Below are 16394 nucleotides of genomic sequence, written 5' to 3'. Positions count from 1 at the left end.
AGGAGACTATGCCATTGAGGAAGGCACTTTTCTAGGGCCCCCACAAGAAGAATTCAGCGGCACCAGCTGGAACTCTGCCTGTTTCAGCCCTTCTTCCTTCAGCTCATTTAAAGCACTTTTCATCCATAGATCTCAAAGCCTTTCACAGAGGAGGGAAGTTTCATTATCTTCATTTTACAGATGAGGAAATTGAGGGACCGCGAGGTGAGGTGATTTGCACAAATGGTTTGTGCTGTGGGCCCTCATCACAGTATGTGAGCACCTTCCGTTGATAAAGAACAAGTGTGGCATCGAATCAAATACAGACCCCTTCAAACAAAGCCCCACAGAGCCTGTTTCAAGGATGGTCAGTAGCACTGAAGAGACGGCTTTGGGCCTGGACGATGCTGATGTTTATTATAGTGGTACCTAAGGACCCACCAAGAAGGGGGCCCCATTGTGTTCTACAGTCCCGCCTTGGAGACCTTACTGACTAAACAGACAGAGATGGGATGGGGGGAGAGGTAGGAGTCACAGGCAGGGGGAACAATATGAAGGCAGCAGTTCCTTTATTTGGTGGGTTTGGTTCAGAAGAAAGAAAAGTGACTGGAGCAAACAGCCAATATATATATAAAACAGGCTGTCTGATGATGTGAGGTGGTACAAGGGTTTGCTTGGTGTGAAGACAGTACGATTCCATAACTCACGTTACCTCGAAGGAGTGGCTCTGAAACCATTACACAACACCACCATATATATATTCTGTATATACCACAGAAGGTACAGAAAATGCTACATAACAAGTGCTTTAAAGAGTTTTTTAGTGTTGTTGAGGCTGTGTTTCATAACGTTCTTTGCTACCACTGGCAGGCTGGGAGGAGAGTAGTGAGTGGTCAGGGGAAGGCAGAGAGTTACACCCGCCATCTTCACACATAGGGCTCTCAAGCAGCTGTGTGTCTGAGCCATTCCAGCAGTTCCTGTACACCCATGTGCTCCTGCGCTGTAACAATGGGAACTGCAGCTACTCGCCCAAGGCAGCTGTCAGTGCAGACCCAGACCAGGCTCTCACATGGGAGAGTGTGCAAGGAGCCTCCTCTCACACTTTGCGCAGGCTTGCCACAGTCCCAGTCCCTGAGCCTGGAGAAGCACAGAGACCACTTCTTCTGAATTAGCTCCGGTGGTGCACATCCCCGGCCTCTGGGGGCAGTGAGGAGGGAGGGCACAGGCCTGCTCCACACTGTGACAGCTCACAGGCCAGGCACACCATGGGGAGCGCTGGAGGCTGCAGCTTCCTAAAGGCTGCACAACAGGAAGTTCCAGGATGGATTGTGCCTCCCGCCAGGGTAGTTCACCTCTGCACAACCCTGTACCCTGGTCTGTACTGCAAATGGCACAAAATAGACCAGAATGTGGCAATGGCAGCAACCCAGGTAAACAGCCCCCACTTTAGCACCTGCACAGAAGGGTCTAGTTTCTACTAGGTTTTACCTTGTTCCTTGTAATTTAAAAAAGTTACTAAAGTTCTTATGCCATTTGTGAAATGTTGTGCGATAACATGCTTAAGCCATGGGGATTCTTCCATTCTCCCAAAGACACAACAGCGAACAGCATCATCTTCCCTTTGCTTTCAGCTGCAAATGATCAACACATAATACAGCCTATGAAAGCAACGGTTCTTTTTCTCTGCTTGTGTGGCCAGAGAAGAGAGGAGCTCCATGTGATGGTGAATGAGATATTAAAGTGGATATATATGACAGAATGAAAGACTTGTAGCTTTCCTAATAGCCAAGGTTGCTAATTAAAACTGTTTTGGAAGAACTGCGACTAGCATATTATTCAGCCAGATATATGTTATAAATAAGAATCACAAACTGACGTGAATAGCTTTCATATGTCAGTTGAATAAATAGATTTGATTGTGCCTTTTAAAATCGCATATCCAGACACAGAAGGTAGACAATTGAGAATTGCTTGGATATTCTCCTTTATCAAATAGCAATTATTTATTATACTGTATGCACTATGCAGTATCATTTCTTTCTCTTGTTTTCCAATTTATTTTTTTTCATCTTAAACCAGGGCTGTTTATACTCTTTCACAGGATGTGTTTAGTTGAGGATCTAGGTGGCAATGCAGCCGTGTATGAGACATCTACGTTATTGAGAGTGGTGATATCAAATGTACCTACTAAAGAATATCACAGGATGGAATAATGGAGCTGGAGAAAAATTGACTAGACTGCAGAAAAATAGATACACTGATTTCTTTCCTTCCAGCCGCAGTTACAAAGGGCACTCAAAATGCAACATGTTTATTACAGAGAATATTCACAGGATATTTATTGTCAGCAAATGCTAATTAAAAAAAACCCCAAAGCTAAAACTATTGAGAACATCTGCTGACATCAGCAGTCCTGTTATCATCAGTGAACACCCCAAAATGACTTTTACCATCAGCCACAAGTTTACAGGGTTATTGGTTTGTTTTAAATAGAATTACCTCTGTCCTGTATGAAAAATTCCTTCCAACCATGAAGACTAGATCCCACTCACAGCCACCATGTCTTGCTCACTGTTTAAAACAAAGTAAATGAACACCAATTAGAAAAATGACATTTACTATTCCAGAGTTCTGATGAATTTCAAGTCATATGCAAATCCTCATACAAAATCAAGATTTAGGGTCAACTTTCACATAGGAGGTCGCAGGAGGCTCATTGTGTTCTATAGACAGATCAATGTTACAATATACCTAAGATAAGAATACTGCAATTGCAATAGTCTTAAGAAATACAGTGTACAAATAACTATACCTTATTTAAGAGTGCAAAAATATTTGGCTAGAATTTGCCCTGTAATGATACAGTGTTTGACCTTATTTTCCCCCCATTTTCCTCTGTAACTAAACAGTATCACAATATTCCCTAGGCCAGTGGTTCTCAACCTTTTTCCTTATCAGGACTCGTCCCCTTACCTCTCCAACCCTCCTTCCCCATAACCCGGACTTCTCTCCCATTTAGCAACATAGGAAGAGCTTTGTGGTTGCAATCCCCTGACATTTGTTTGGGTTTTCCACACTGAAAACCCATGCCCTAGGGATTCCCTATACTTCAGCAGGCCTGCCACAGGCTTTGCCTTCTCTCCTCTGCCAAGGGATAAATTGTTGGCTGGAGGGCCAGTGATAGGAGCACAAGGAGCTGCAGACAGGGCCCCTCTGAGCTCTGGCTCTCTCTTCTCCCTTCCCAAAACTATGTTCCGCTGTCTCCTCTGCCCCCTCCATTGGTCATAAGTGCTTGGAGAGTAGGAGCAACAAAAGGCCACAAGAGCAAATGCTTCCCCTGTCACTGAACTCTTTGTTCTGGTTCAGAGAGCTCATTCCTTAGACAAGCACTGACCCAGGGTATGCAAAACCTTTCACCAGAGCAAGATGGCAGGTAACTAAGGCCTTGTCTACTCAGAAAAGTTGCACTGTTTTAATTATAGCAGTGACGTTAAAGCAATACAATCAACCTAATGGGGATGCAGTTATACATGTATTTACCCTGTTACTGCTTATTCTTATGGGAAGGGGAATACGCTATACTGGGATAAGGCGCTTTTAGAACAGTATAACTGTGTCCACACTAGGCGTCACATTCCTATAAAAACCTCATGATAAAAATTCACAGTGACAAAGTTATGCCGGTACAAAAATTGTGTGAAGAGCAGACCTAGGTACAGGGAATGTCGAAAATACTGTTCAATGCTGGAAGTGTTCACTGAATTTCAGCGGGAATTGGGGAGCTAATTAGGCTCCTTTGAAATTCACAGCCATAACATCACCTAGGCTGTGTCTATACTTGGAAAGCTTTTGCCGGCATAGCTATGTCAGCTAGGAGTAGGATTTTTACCGACAGAGCTTTGTCAGCAAAAACACTGAGGGTAGGTGCAATTTTGCTGGTGTAATTTATGTCACTTGGGGAAACTGGAGTAAGCTGTACCAGCCAAAGTTCAGTTTTGCTGCTATAGCTGCATCAAAGCCTGTTAGTGCAGCATAGCTCCAGCTGCGGTGACTAAATTGTGACTTTGTTAGATCAGCCACGGTCCATGTTCCCTTTAATGCTACAGTGCTAAATGCCACACTTCTTCTTGTCTTGGTCCTTGTCTTCTTGTCTTGGTCAGGCCACACTTCTTCTTGTCTTGGTCCTCCTGATAGACTCAGGCTGCTGAAGCTGTAACCTTTGTGTATTTATTTCATCATGTAAATTAGCAGGTTTTCGCTGTTGCGGAATTATGTTTGCCAATAAAAAGGAGAATTCTTTGCTAGGCTGAAAGAGTTTGCTGGCTAAACATTGATTTTGAAGGCTTGGCTGCACCGACTGGATATTAACGTTCTTGTTTACCTCTCCCTTCTGTTTCTGACTTCTTGCCTATGAATTTAAATCACATTTAAGCCACCTTTACTCGGGCACAAACTTCTATTTTACAATAAACCCTAACCAGGTAACAGCAATATAAATCAATGTTAAGAGCAGATCCAGGGCTACGTGCTCCGTCCCACAGGTGGGGAAAGACTGCTGGATACATGCCATGAGCAGAACACAGATGAGTGGCATCCTGATTCCTCCCCCTGTGAGGAGGAGCTGGAGGCTGCACAAAGAAGCAAGGGCATACAGATATCAGTTCCTGTGGAGCCCTATGGTATACAATACAGATCAGGGAAATGGTGTCTCCCCATGGAGGGCCCTCACTCTTCTCACCAGCAAGTGGTCTTTAGTCCCCTGCCACACCTGCACCTCCTCCACCCTTTGAAGGGGGCAGAAGGTGTGGTGGGACAGTAAATAATGCTCAGTGTGGCATAAACTGCTTTCTGGCTATCTGAAAAGTATTGATAGGAGAGCCTGTCACAAGAGTGACAGCTCCAGGGCTCTATCTCCCTCCAGACCTGACAGAGCTCCCCCCAAACCTGTGGAACCCCCACCCTCTTTTACAGAGAAGTTTCCTGCTGCTTTGGGGTCCTATGTTCCTTTACCCTCTCCCATGTTCATCTCCACATCACACATCTGGCCTTTCACCTCCATCACCACCATTATTTCAATGGGAGCTACAAGGGTCAAAGAGAAGGTTCTGGTCCTTTAAGTGCAAGCTGAAATTATTTTTTAAAAATACAACCTTTAGGGAGTGAGAGCAGCTACAGAAAAGAAACAATGGGGACAAAGGGGATCAAATTCCAACAGTGCTGTTTTTCAAAGTGATTCTAAAAATGATATTGTGAGGTTCAATGTTTATTGTCTCTCAAGGAATCTACATTACATATGCTCCGTTTACAATGTTTTCCTCCTCCCCTACTTCTAGTTCTGCAGGCTCAACTGGGATCTAAAAGACAAGCTGTAGTCTTTCTGGCTTTCATACCACCACCGTAATATGAAGATTATACAATCAGAATTTAGTTAACATTTCTTTTGCTAAAACAAAAGCCACAGTAGAACGCAGTTCAATCCTACAGATGTATGTAAACTTATGTATAAACCTTATTTTCCTTGCTAAAGCAAGCAGATGTGACTGAATACACAAAAAGGACAAGATGCCATTTTAAAACAAAGTCACTTTGCTTGCCAGACCTGTACTTGAAATTAAGAGCTTTGAGAACCCTGGACAGAGATGTTCTCTGATTGGCAGTCAGTGATGTCATACCAGTGTCAATTACAGAAAGTAATGCCTGTATTTACTTTTTAAAAGAAATAATTATCTCTCTGAAATTGCAATAAGACACTCAGGACATCCCATTTCCAAGGGATTACACTGCACTTTTCAGGTAGTTAAAAGTTGCTGAGCCTTTTGACCTTGTGCCTTACTGGAGGCATTATCACACAGGAATGCACTGCTTGTCATGTGTGTCTTATTGCTTAAATAAAGGTCGGCCATTCAGCAATCTGATCTGCTGACATCAGGTTCCTCTGGCATGAACTGTTACAAGAAAATAACATGTATGTAATAAATTACACTATTAATTTGTTTATTATTTCATCTGGGAGATGGGATACATAAATAAAATTAAGAAACACTAGGGAAAATGTATGTCAAGCTCGAATAAAGGCATTTCTCAGGTCATTGCCTTAAACAGACATTTCATGCTAGGATAATGCTTACATAAGAAAAATAAATCTTTGAACATTACAAATCTGAAGTCACTAGAGCTAATCATCACACCAGATGAGACCCTGGTTTGCTTTATCATAATAGTGTTCAACGTATAATGAAAATTAGGCAAGGTGAAAATTGATACCAAGAGCTCTTTTTAACAGCTAAGAAGTTAACACTATTAAATTGAAAATCAATATACGGTCCAAGTATTGATCAACAGAGCAGTGGCCTTTGGGATCTTGCCTCCGTGGAATGAATACCTTACAATCATTAGAGAAATTGTATCTCTACAAATATTTGTACATCTGCATTCGTTTATCTTGCATGATTAAATACAGACTGCTTCTGTTCTTCCTCTTTATCCTCTGGGGAAATTTATCATCAAAATTATTGTACAGTAGTCATTACTCTATCTTCACTTATAACCTGCCCTACATATTATTTTGGGCTGAAAAAATGATGCTTTGTGTAGTATTTCCTATAATAGTCTTAATCATTACATTTAAAAGATTGCTATACGGCAGCTTACACTGCATTAGAGAGAAATAAAGCGGAAGTCCATAGCTAAATGTTACAATTCTTATTCGGCTTTTGTTCCACAAATCATAACAATGCAATATTTCAATTCCTTAAAAGCTTTCCCTCACTAATTATGGAGACTCAGGGTTTTAGCCTCCTGCTCAGAAAGGGACACCTAGTGGCTTCTGTCTGATTTAGCTGGATAGTAGGGAAAGTAGGTGGCAAACAGAAGAAAGCTAGAAGGCAGTCTGCAATCAATTCAGAGGTAGGTAGGTGCCTTAAATCAATTTCATAGGGACCACACTCAGCTGCAAAAACCAGGCCGGTAAACAAAAAGGTAAAATATATTTTGCTATCTTTGTTTTACATTTTTGTTTAGGACAAAGAAAGAACAACAGATAGGGAGAGGAAGCAAGGTCTAGTGGTTAAAGTGAGTCAGATGATCTGGCCTTGATTCGCAGCCAATGATTTGATGTGTGACCTTGGGCAAATGATTGGACTACCCTCTGCCTAATTTACCCATGTGTAAATTGGGGATAATAATGCTTTGCTCACAGTGATGCCTAAGGCTAGATTAATTAAGGTTTATGAAGTGTTTTGAGATCCTTGTATAGAATAATGCAAAGTATTATTATGGTTTTAAAAGTGATGAATAGCATATATAAAAAGATTTAAAATAACTTCCCTTCTGAGCTTCTGGGAAAAGATTTTTTAATATTAATCTGAAACTAAGGATACAGTCATTCTTGAAACACAGAACCCTAATAGCAAGGACAGAAGGAATTCTTGAAGAAGGACAGAAGGAATTCTTCACGTATTATAATTGATGAATATGCCTAGAGTAATATAAGGCCCACTGCAGATGCTCCATGTGCTAAATTCCTATTGGCTTTATGAACAAATAAAGGCTGCAGGAATTAACCCACAGGGTCATCAATAAACAGAATGTGCAACTTCCATTAACTAGTTAATGGGTCATATTTTATAACACCAGCAAATGCAATGGGGCTGTTACTATAAGCAACTAACACTGAGGAGAATATTTTTCCAGAGTTTTAATATACCAAATTCATAACAGAGTCTGCAGGTCTTTGTTGAGTCTTTGCTTTTATCAGTACTCAACTTCATCTGCCATTGTGTAGTCTGTTCACACAGCATTATTAAGTTCCTCTGAAGTTCCTCCGCCTTCTCTGGACTTGATAAACCTAAATATCTGTGTGCCATCTGCAGATTTGGCCACCTCACTGCTCATCCTCCATTCCACATCATTAATAAGTTTATTAAACAACACTGGAACTAACGAGGCCTCCTGCTGTTGACTTCTAACCATGAAGAAAAGTGCCCATTTATTACTACTGTTTCTTGATTTTCAGCCTCTTTTTGATCCATGACAATACTTTGCCTTTCACCCTACTACTTATTTAGTAGCTTCTTAAGAAAGACCTTACCAAAGGCCTTTTGAAAGTCTAAATAATTATATACACCAGTTCTCCTTTATCCACTATTTTACTGACATGTTCTGAGACTAATAGATTAATGAGACATGATTTTCTTCTGTAGAAGCCATGTCAGTTAGATCCTATCATATCATGATCTTCCAGGTGTATTGTTTTTTTTAATCATCATTTAGCCAGTTTACCAAGTACAGATGAAAGGCTTACTGGTCTGTAATGAGCCCTGGATCATCTTTGTTTCTTTTCTTCTTGCCATTCTCCCCTTTCCATCTCCCAAGCAGCCGGTCCTTGGCATCTTTGCAAAGGACATGGAGGAAGGAAGACAATGTGAGGAGGAAGGTGCTGAGCTAGAGCTAATCTCTTAGTCACTGGGACCAGGAAGTGCCCTGCAACCTGACACATAAGAGGTTTCAGAATGGTAGAAGTCAAGGTTGAGATCAGTTGCTTCCTTTTCCTTGATTTCATCATTGGACTTAAGGCATACAAATTAGTCTTCAGTTTTTCCTTTTAACCACTGATAATTTGTAAACCAAGACACCGGACGCCAGCAAATGTTCCAGAACCATCCTGATCAATCTTTTTAAAGAGCCTCCTATAACTGAAGGGACTGTGCTAATTAGCCATGCAGCACCCTAGAGAGGCAAATGAATACATGTAAACCTCACAGCTGGAAAGACATCCAACACCATATAATAGGAGTTCTTCAATGCCAAAAATGATACTCACTCTTTTCCAGCAAAGTATGCTATTAATTTTAACGGGGTTTTCATGGCAGATCCTGTTTGGGGGGCATGATATTTTCTGTGTCCTTTTGCCCTATGCTGCCATTTTACGTGTATAAAAAGCTGCAGACTTGCAATCAGCTGCAAAGATGGTCAGCAGCAGTAGAGATCTCACCCAAGGGGACTCTACCCTGGGCTCAGGGATGTGTGAAGATCTCCAGTTGCAGGGCTCCAGATGATCAGGGACAATTGTAGGTAAGTCAGGGTTATGGCCAGTGGACCCACACACTACACAAATACATTGAGCTAAAACTTCCAGATGAGAGGGAGCAGCAGGGCATCATCAAGTGTGCCATCCTAATGTAATAGCAGTCCCAAGCCCCCTTCTGCGTGTAGCAAAAAAAATGTGTGTGGTTTTACTCCATTCCCAGAATTTGGCCCCAAAAGTTTAATGAGATTCTTATAGAGCCAATAGGTCCACACACAGATTTTTTTGTTTTCTTTTGGTGGGTCTATTAGTGGGAAAAATTGGTCTCCCCAAATCATACAGGGCAACCCAACAATCAAAAGAACTACAGACAGCCTGAAACCCAATTGCAACACACACACTGAACAAAGAGAGGACAGAGTTAAGCCAACGTTGTGGGTGTTTTTTTGTTTGTTAGATTATTTGTTTTGGGGTCTTTAAGTAGCATTTTAATTCTTTGACTTAGTGAGAACATTTAATATGGCTTGTTTGTGTTCTACGACACTGATGCTGCTGGGGGTTCTCTTCTGCTTTAAATACCAATATTATCTGTGTCTAGAGTATACACAGATAAGGCCTACCTACCGCAAGAGTATGAAAACAATCAAAATTAAATTTTAAAAATATGTATGCCTTACCTGAAAGGTCCTTCTAGAAAATGGTGCATGGGGAGTACGCTTGGAACAACATGAAGACAATGCTCACGGTCAGCATTCCAGGATGCTTATTCAAATGGAGACCAGACCATAACATGGTTCTGTACCCATTATTTTTCAGATACTTTTTGGCATTACGAAGTTAAAACTTTCTTACTTTAAAATATATCATGCATTAGATTATTAGTAACAATTTTAGCTGTTTAAGACAACTTTCCTTAGGGCTTGCCGTTTTACTGTTATGAACTTTTGCCGGTGGAATGAAACCCAGGCTGATCACGGCACAACTTATAAGGGGACAAATATTTTCATATTTATCTGCTAACACCACAGCACAGCTTTTCCCAAGAATTTCCTGCACATTAGCAGTATTACAGTGTCATTTTTTAGGCAATCCATGTAGGATCAAGTTCCTGCCTATATTTGGGAAATTTTCCAAATAAACCTGGTTCAACGCTACCAGTATTAGCAGCATGGGACACCCTAGAGTGGATGGGCTGTCCACATTTTTAATACTGTTCATCAGATGGGCACTGATCAGGGTTATATAACGGGGTGTTGAAACCGTGGAAGTAGCAGCGTGTACATGAGACCAGCCATCATAAAGCCAATGGAGCAACTGCGATAGCAACAATTGGAAAGTTTTAGAAAGACACAAATCCTGGTCTCTTGCACCAAGCCAGGAGATCTGGGTTCTGTTCCACAATTTTGCTGTGTGACCTTGTGGGGAGACGAATGTCTTCATGTTTATCAAGCGCTATAAGATCCTGCTATAGACGTGCAAAGTAGTCTTCCTAATGATAACAGCACTCTCTTTTTAGCAGTGGAACAGCACACATTCATTTCTCCGAAAAAGTGGTGGTGCGTAGTCTGCTTCATGAGTGACATGCACTAATGGAACCAATATCAAGGAATAATGTGCTCCCATTAGCACATGTAGCTGTGAAATAACATTTTTTTTAAACACATTGGGCCCAATTCTCCTCTCATCTTCACTGATGCTACTCCATTACATTTAATGAAGTTACTCATCATTTGTACCTCTGAAAGTCAGAGAAAACTCATTCCTGAGTAGTGTCACCCAATGCCAGAAATTGCAATGGGGCAGGAAGTTGGGTCATCACCATCTCCAATGGATAGCTTCCAAAGTGGCGCTCTATAAATGTTTAGAAAAGGTAGTTGTGAATTAGTTCCATGTAAATATTATTGATTCTACTATAAATTTTGATTGTGAATTGCTATTTGTTAAGTTTTATTGCAACACATCTTGTATATAGGGGAGGCCTATTTTCATCTCATTTATACTGGTGTAAATGAGGAGTATTTCCAAATAAATGAATGAAGCTGTACTATAATTATTAGTAGTACAGAGGAGTGTGTCACTGGGTACTCACTCACCACAGGTGGTGCCTCCTCCTGGCTGTTCTGGGGATTAGCTCTCTTCCAGTTCCGACACCTGCCCATGAAGGATCTCCCCCATGTTGTCCTCTCTCTCACCCTGTGGTCCCTCTCACAACGGGCGGTGCAGCTTCCTCTTTGTGACTCAGCCCTCCAGATAGGTCACTGTGGGGTTTATTCTTCCAAGATATCGCGTCTCACTGGATTCACTGTCCAGGCAATACCACTCCATCAGTGGCTGGTAGGGAATCCTGGGCCTGCCCACTACTCCAGGTTCCAGCCCAGGGACCCTATAACATGCAGCCAAGGTCTCCTCAGTCCCTGACCTTGCTGCTCTCTTCCTAGGCTGCTTCCTACCCATCTCTCACAGGCTCTCTTTTCCACCCTTCTCTCTTTCGGGTATGCCCTTCCCTCAGGGCCAGGCTCCTTTTCTTTCCCTGGATTCATCCCCTTCCCTTTCTAATGCACTAAGGATAGCTACAGACTTCCTCACTGCAGCCATTTCTCTTGCCAGCTTCCTGGCTTTATACTAGCCCAGGACATACCTGCTCAGCTGGGCCCTATCTTCCAGTCAGGGATTGTTTCTCCAGCCTAATCCCCTCATGTATGGCCCAGCACACTAAGCAGCCCTTTCCCCAGCCCCTCCGGGACCGGTGCAGGGTGAACACTGGATCACAAAGTGCCTGTTGTACTAGACGCTGTGAAAACACATAGCGAGAGACAGTGCCTGCCCCTCCCTGTGCTAAGACGTTATCCTCTAAACACACAAGATAGACAAAGGGTGGAAGGGGAAACAGAGGCACGGAGAGATGAAGTGAGGCCACACAGCAGCTTGGTGGCAGAGCCTGGAGTAGAACCAATGGCTGTAAGGCCAGCATCAGGCTTTTGTAATAATAACATGATGAGATCGCCACCTTCGGTTATTTTCAGCAGAACACTTTTACGCTCCCACACTGATCAAACACTCATGTAAAATCTGTATTGGTCATACCAGCCATGACTCTGCTCACATACACATGACACCAGCATTAGTCCAGTGATTGTACGAAGTCACTCCTGACTGACAACAGTATCAGAAGAGTATCAGGCCCACAGGGAAAATCCACATTGTCTAATAAGCTGCAAATAATGAGAGACCATTGTATGAAACTGAATTCTTGCTGATTATATGTTTAATTACCAGTTGTGATTATTTTATATTGACATTTCTGTGCAGTACATATCTAGTTTTAATCTACAGCCAGGGGATGGGAGTTCTTGCAACAATTGTAATTTTACATTATAACTTTAAAAAAAAACCTTTCGGTAAATGTATAATTGTTTTTTAACTTTAAGATTCTTTCATTTAAACTTAAATGCAGGCAACACAAAGGCCCATTCCAATGTGGGACAATTACTTTGTCAATGTATAATGGAAACCTTGCTTGCCAGAAAGTGGTCCTTTAGCACTTGTGAAATGTGCATGCAGAATTCTAAACCATAGGACAAGTCACCCTTCACTAACAGGTACCACACCACAATATTTGAGATGACACTGTTATTTCTTATGCTAAGTTTAGGGAAACCCTGGAATCTCTCTCACACCTCTGCATAGTAACTGTTAATAAGTTTTAGCTCTTTAATAGTGATCATATATGAATCAATTTGTTTAGATCGTATCACTCCTCAAGAGGAGAAGTCGAAGATCTCACATGATTAGCTGGAGTTGGCCACTCTGAAGAGGTCCCACTAGATGTAGTCAGAAAATGGGGATTTCTTCCACAGAAAATGTAGAGGAAAACACACACACATCATTTTCCTCAAAGCTTTGCATGGGAAATTTAGACTTTTTAGCAAAAATTAAAAATGTAAAATATTTCTGTTTTGGAAATGCCACTGCAGTGCCTCCTGGAAGTTAAGCATCAGAGGGGTCGCCGTGTTAGTCTGGATCTGTAAAAGTGGATGGGCTGTCCACATTTTTAACACTGTTCATCAGATCTTTTTAAGCTCTTCTATTTCTTTGTAACTGCCTTCCAATGTGGCACAAAATCCCCACTAGAAAATAAACATCAGAATAACGAGCTTTCCTTATTTAATTCACCAAATCGGCACAATAAGCTCATGTTTGAACAAAAAATAAAGAGGGAACTTGCTGCTGTGCCAGAACAGCAGCACAATCAATTTTAATTAGCATTGCTCATTGTGGGAAATGATAAGGTATCAGTCATAGTAATTGGTGGTGTTGACAATTAGTCAAAGTCATTAACATCTCAAGACCTAGGACAAAAAAAGGCTTGCTGAATTTTAAAGATTTGGATAGGGAAAAGCTTACTATGAAATTCCTTAATTTTTGCATAGCCTGAACACATTGCTTGGATTTCTGATCTGTTAGTTTTCCCCCAGAACACAAGAGCTGTAACACAACATATCCAAACATGACAAGCACTTGATCAGTGGGGCTTTCTATTTCAATTTGCTGTAAGCCAGGTGGCTTTTAACACATCGCCCTTCCATCTCCTCATGTAGCTTAACTGCTGAACAGGGCTATGTCCCCACTTATGGATCATTCCTTTGGTTTCCATTCACCCTATGCGAGATTCACTTTCCAAACCAAGCCAGATCTGGTTAGTCATTTGCAGGACTGAGTGGATCAGAAATTGCTCCCAGCTGATAGAAATGCCTTCAGTAAGTGAACTGGAACAATTCCACATCCAATATGCTCCCATGCTGGAAAATAAGCTTTTTATGTGCATAGACCTAGAGGTGGAAGTCATCCATACAGCTAATTAAATATAAGCAACTGCTGCTTTCAGGTAGTTCCAGGACCACATCTCTTCAGGGTCAACATTAGCAATTGCTTAGGTTTATTAGAAGCTCAGATGTCATTCAAAGCTCATGATAACTGATCAACAAACAAAACTGTGCTAAACAAAAATATTTAGGTCTATATACTGGTCTCATTTATACTCCTCCTAACCCACTGGCCTCTGCCTATATGGGCTTGTCTTCTCTGAAATAGATAGTATACTCGAGCTGGCCTTGCTTGAGTGAGAGTGACCACACTGCAAAGCTACATTCAAACCTCACAGAGTGACTGCATTAACAGCTAGGTCCAAAGTCAGCAGCCCTGGAGCTTCAACCTTTAGCCCACCACAACCCAGCTAGCTGGAGCTTAAAACCCCATTTAACTTGAGTTAGAGATTTGTGGGGGGGGGGGGGCCAGGGTCGGGTGAGGAGCAAAACTCAAGTTACAGCTCGAGCTAATACTGCAGTGAAGACACGCTTTCTAAATTCACTATGTAACTACCTGCAGAAACAGAACTTGCATTTGAAATGATGGCCCATGGTTCTGTTATGCAACAGAATAAAGCAGAGAGAGACAACTTGTATTGCCCTTGTGATGCTTGCCAGAGGTACACAGGCTTGCAAGGCACGTCACCACAACCTGTCCTTAGCATGAAGCAGTCTGCGGTGGATCAACTCCTTGACACCACCAGCCTCTGGCAACACAAGCACTGGCTTCTGGACCCCCACAAGCCTCGCTCTTCCTGCACAGGTTAGAGACACGCCATCCTCTGAGCCCTCCGAATGTACCCTGTAGCATCTAGCCCCTTATCCACTGAACGCTCACAGAATCATCCCAAATGAACAGTACACACCAACTTGTAAAGTTCAGCTGAGGACCATCACTTTGCTTAACACTACAACACTTAGGTATATTTACAATGAAAACACTGATAAGTTTCTTATCAAAGAACAGAGATTCAAATGACAGTGAGTAAGAATATTGGAAACAAATGGTTACATACAAACCAAAATCTTGACACGCTTTCTACAGTCTAAACTTAACAAGTAATGTCCTGTCTAAAAAAGTTTCTCACCCACAGTTGTCTCCAGGGTTTTCAACCAAGCCTGGCTAAGACCCGTTTTTCATGAGGCAAACTCGCCATCAGTTTACTTCCTCAGAGAAGGGTGATGGAGTGTCTTCTTAGCCCCCAAATATGGTACAGCAAATCTTTGATATGCATTTCCAGATAGGGTCCCCCACCCACCTCTGTTTTTCTCTTCCCGTTAGTTTCTTTCTTTAAAGTTCTCACAATACTTCATTTGCATTTGGTTCAGACTGGTGAGCGGCGACCAATTATGAACCACACAATGCTTATTGAACATATTTTAAATATATATATACATATATATATGTATATATATATGTATAAAATAGGTTTAAATATTTTATATTCAATAATATAAATATTAAATAATATTTAATATATTAAATAAAATATGTATAAATATGTTTATATATGTATAAAATATGTTCATATTTTATACATATATAAAATATGAACATATTTTAAATATATATACATAACTTCTTACATAGTATATGCACATGCATTTTACAAGGATATTGGTAAGAACATACTGGGTCAGACCAAAGGTCCATCTAGCCCTGTATCCTGTCTTCCGACAGTAGCCAATGCCAGTTGCCCCAGATAGAATGAACAGAACAGGTCATCATCAAGTGATCCATCCCGTCGCCCATTTCCAGCTTCTGGCAAACAGAGGCTAGGGACACCATCCCTGTCCAGATGATGACCATAGTGACACAGACTTTTCTTAGAGACCTCACATGACATGCTTTTGGTGAGCTGCAATGCTAATACCAGACTCAGGAGATTCCTGTAACCTCTATGCACTCCCCCCATGCCCCCCGCCAGTTGGCACAAAGAGGTTTCTGGGTCACAGTGCTTAATTCAGAAGAGAATTGGACGATTTTACATGTCAGTGGTCAAGTAAAGCCATAAGATTTTTATACAGATTAAAAACAGCAAAAAGGTGGATGGCTTCTATTATCCACATTTTTCAGATGGGAACAAGTAAGACACACAGGAAGTGAGTGTCTGAGTCCAGGAGTTTTTTGTCTACTAAAATGAAATATTACTGTAATATCCCTGATCTGTGAAGGACTTTGATCCACTGATGGGTGGTGGTGCACTTAATGCCTTTGTCCTACAACACCTCATGATGACATGCTTTCGAATTAGATTAAGCAACCTGTAACGTATACTGACAAAGGTTCTGCTAAATTAAGGGACTTTCTGATCGCTCACTCTAAATGGCTGAGAATTTTTAGGTGCCACATGAATTTGTTAATGTTTGTTTTCCAAAGAAACCTCAGTTACATTTCAATTTATTCCCCCTCACCTCCACCTTCCCCTTCATTTACTGCAAATTTTGATGCATAACAAAATGACAAACACTTTCCGGTGCTGCCACGTTTCAAAAATAGCTCAGCCGCCTTGCATAACATGTGA

At 41.5% G+C, this 16394-nt stretch overlaps 1 protein-coding gene across 1 annotated transcript in view; it reads right to left on the bottom strand.

Moving 5' to 3' along the window:
* Nucleotides 1-16394, bottom strand: part of DAB1 (DAB adaptor protein 1) — a 685851-nt gene that overhangs the window by 376850 nt on the left and 292607 nt on the right. The window contains exon 2 of the mRNA XM_084636865.1: nucleotides 2479-2550. The gene's annotated coding sequence lies outside the window, so the exon portion shown is untranslated. The remainder of the gene's footprint in view (nucleotides 1-2478; nucleotides 2551-16394) is intronic.

Source organism: Lepidochelys olivacea (genome assembly GCF_965140295.1).
Source record: "Lepidochelys olivacea isolate rLepOli2 genome assembly, chromosome: 8".
NCBI lineage: Eukaryota > Metazoa > Chordata > Testudines > Cheloniidae > Lepidochelys > Lepidochelys olivacea.
The sequence above is the reverse complement of the archived record's forward strand: the minus strand, read 5'-3'. Positions and strand labels throughout refer to the sequence as shown.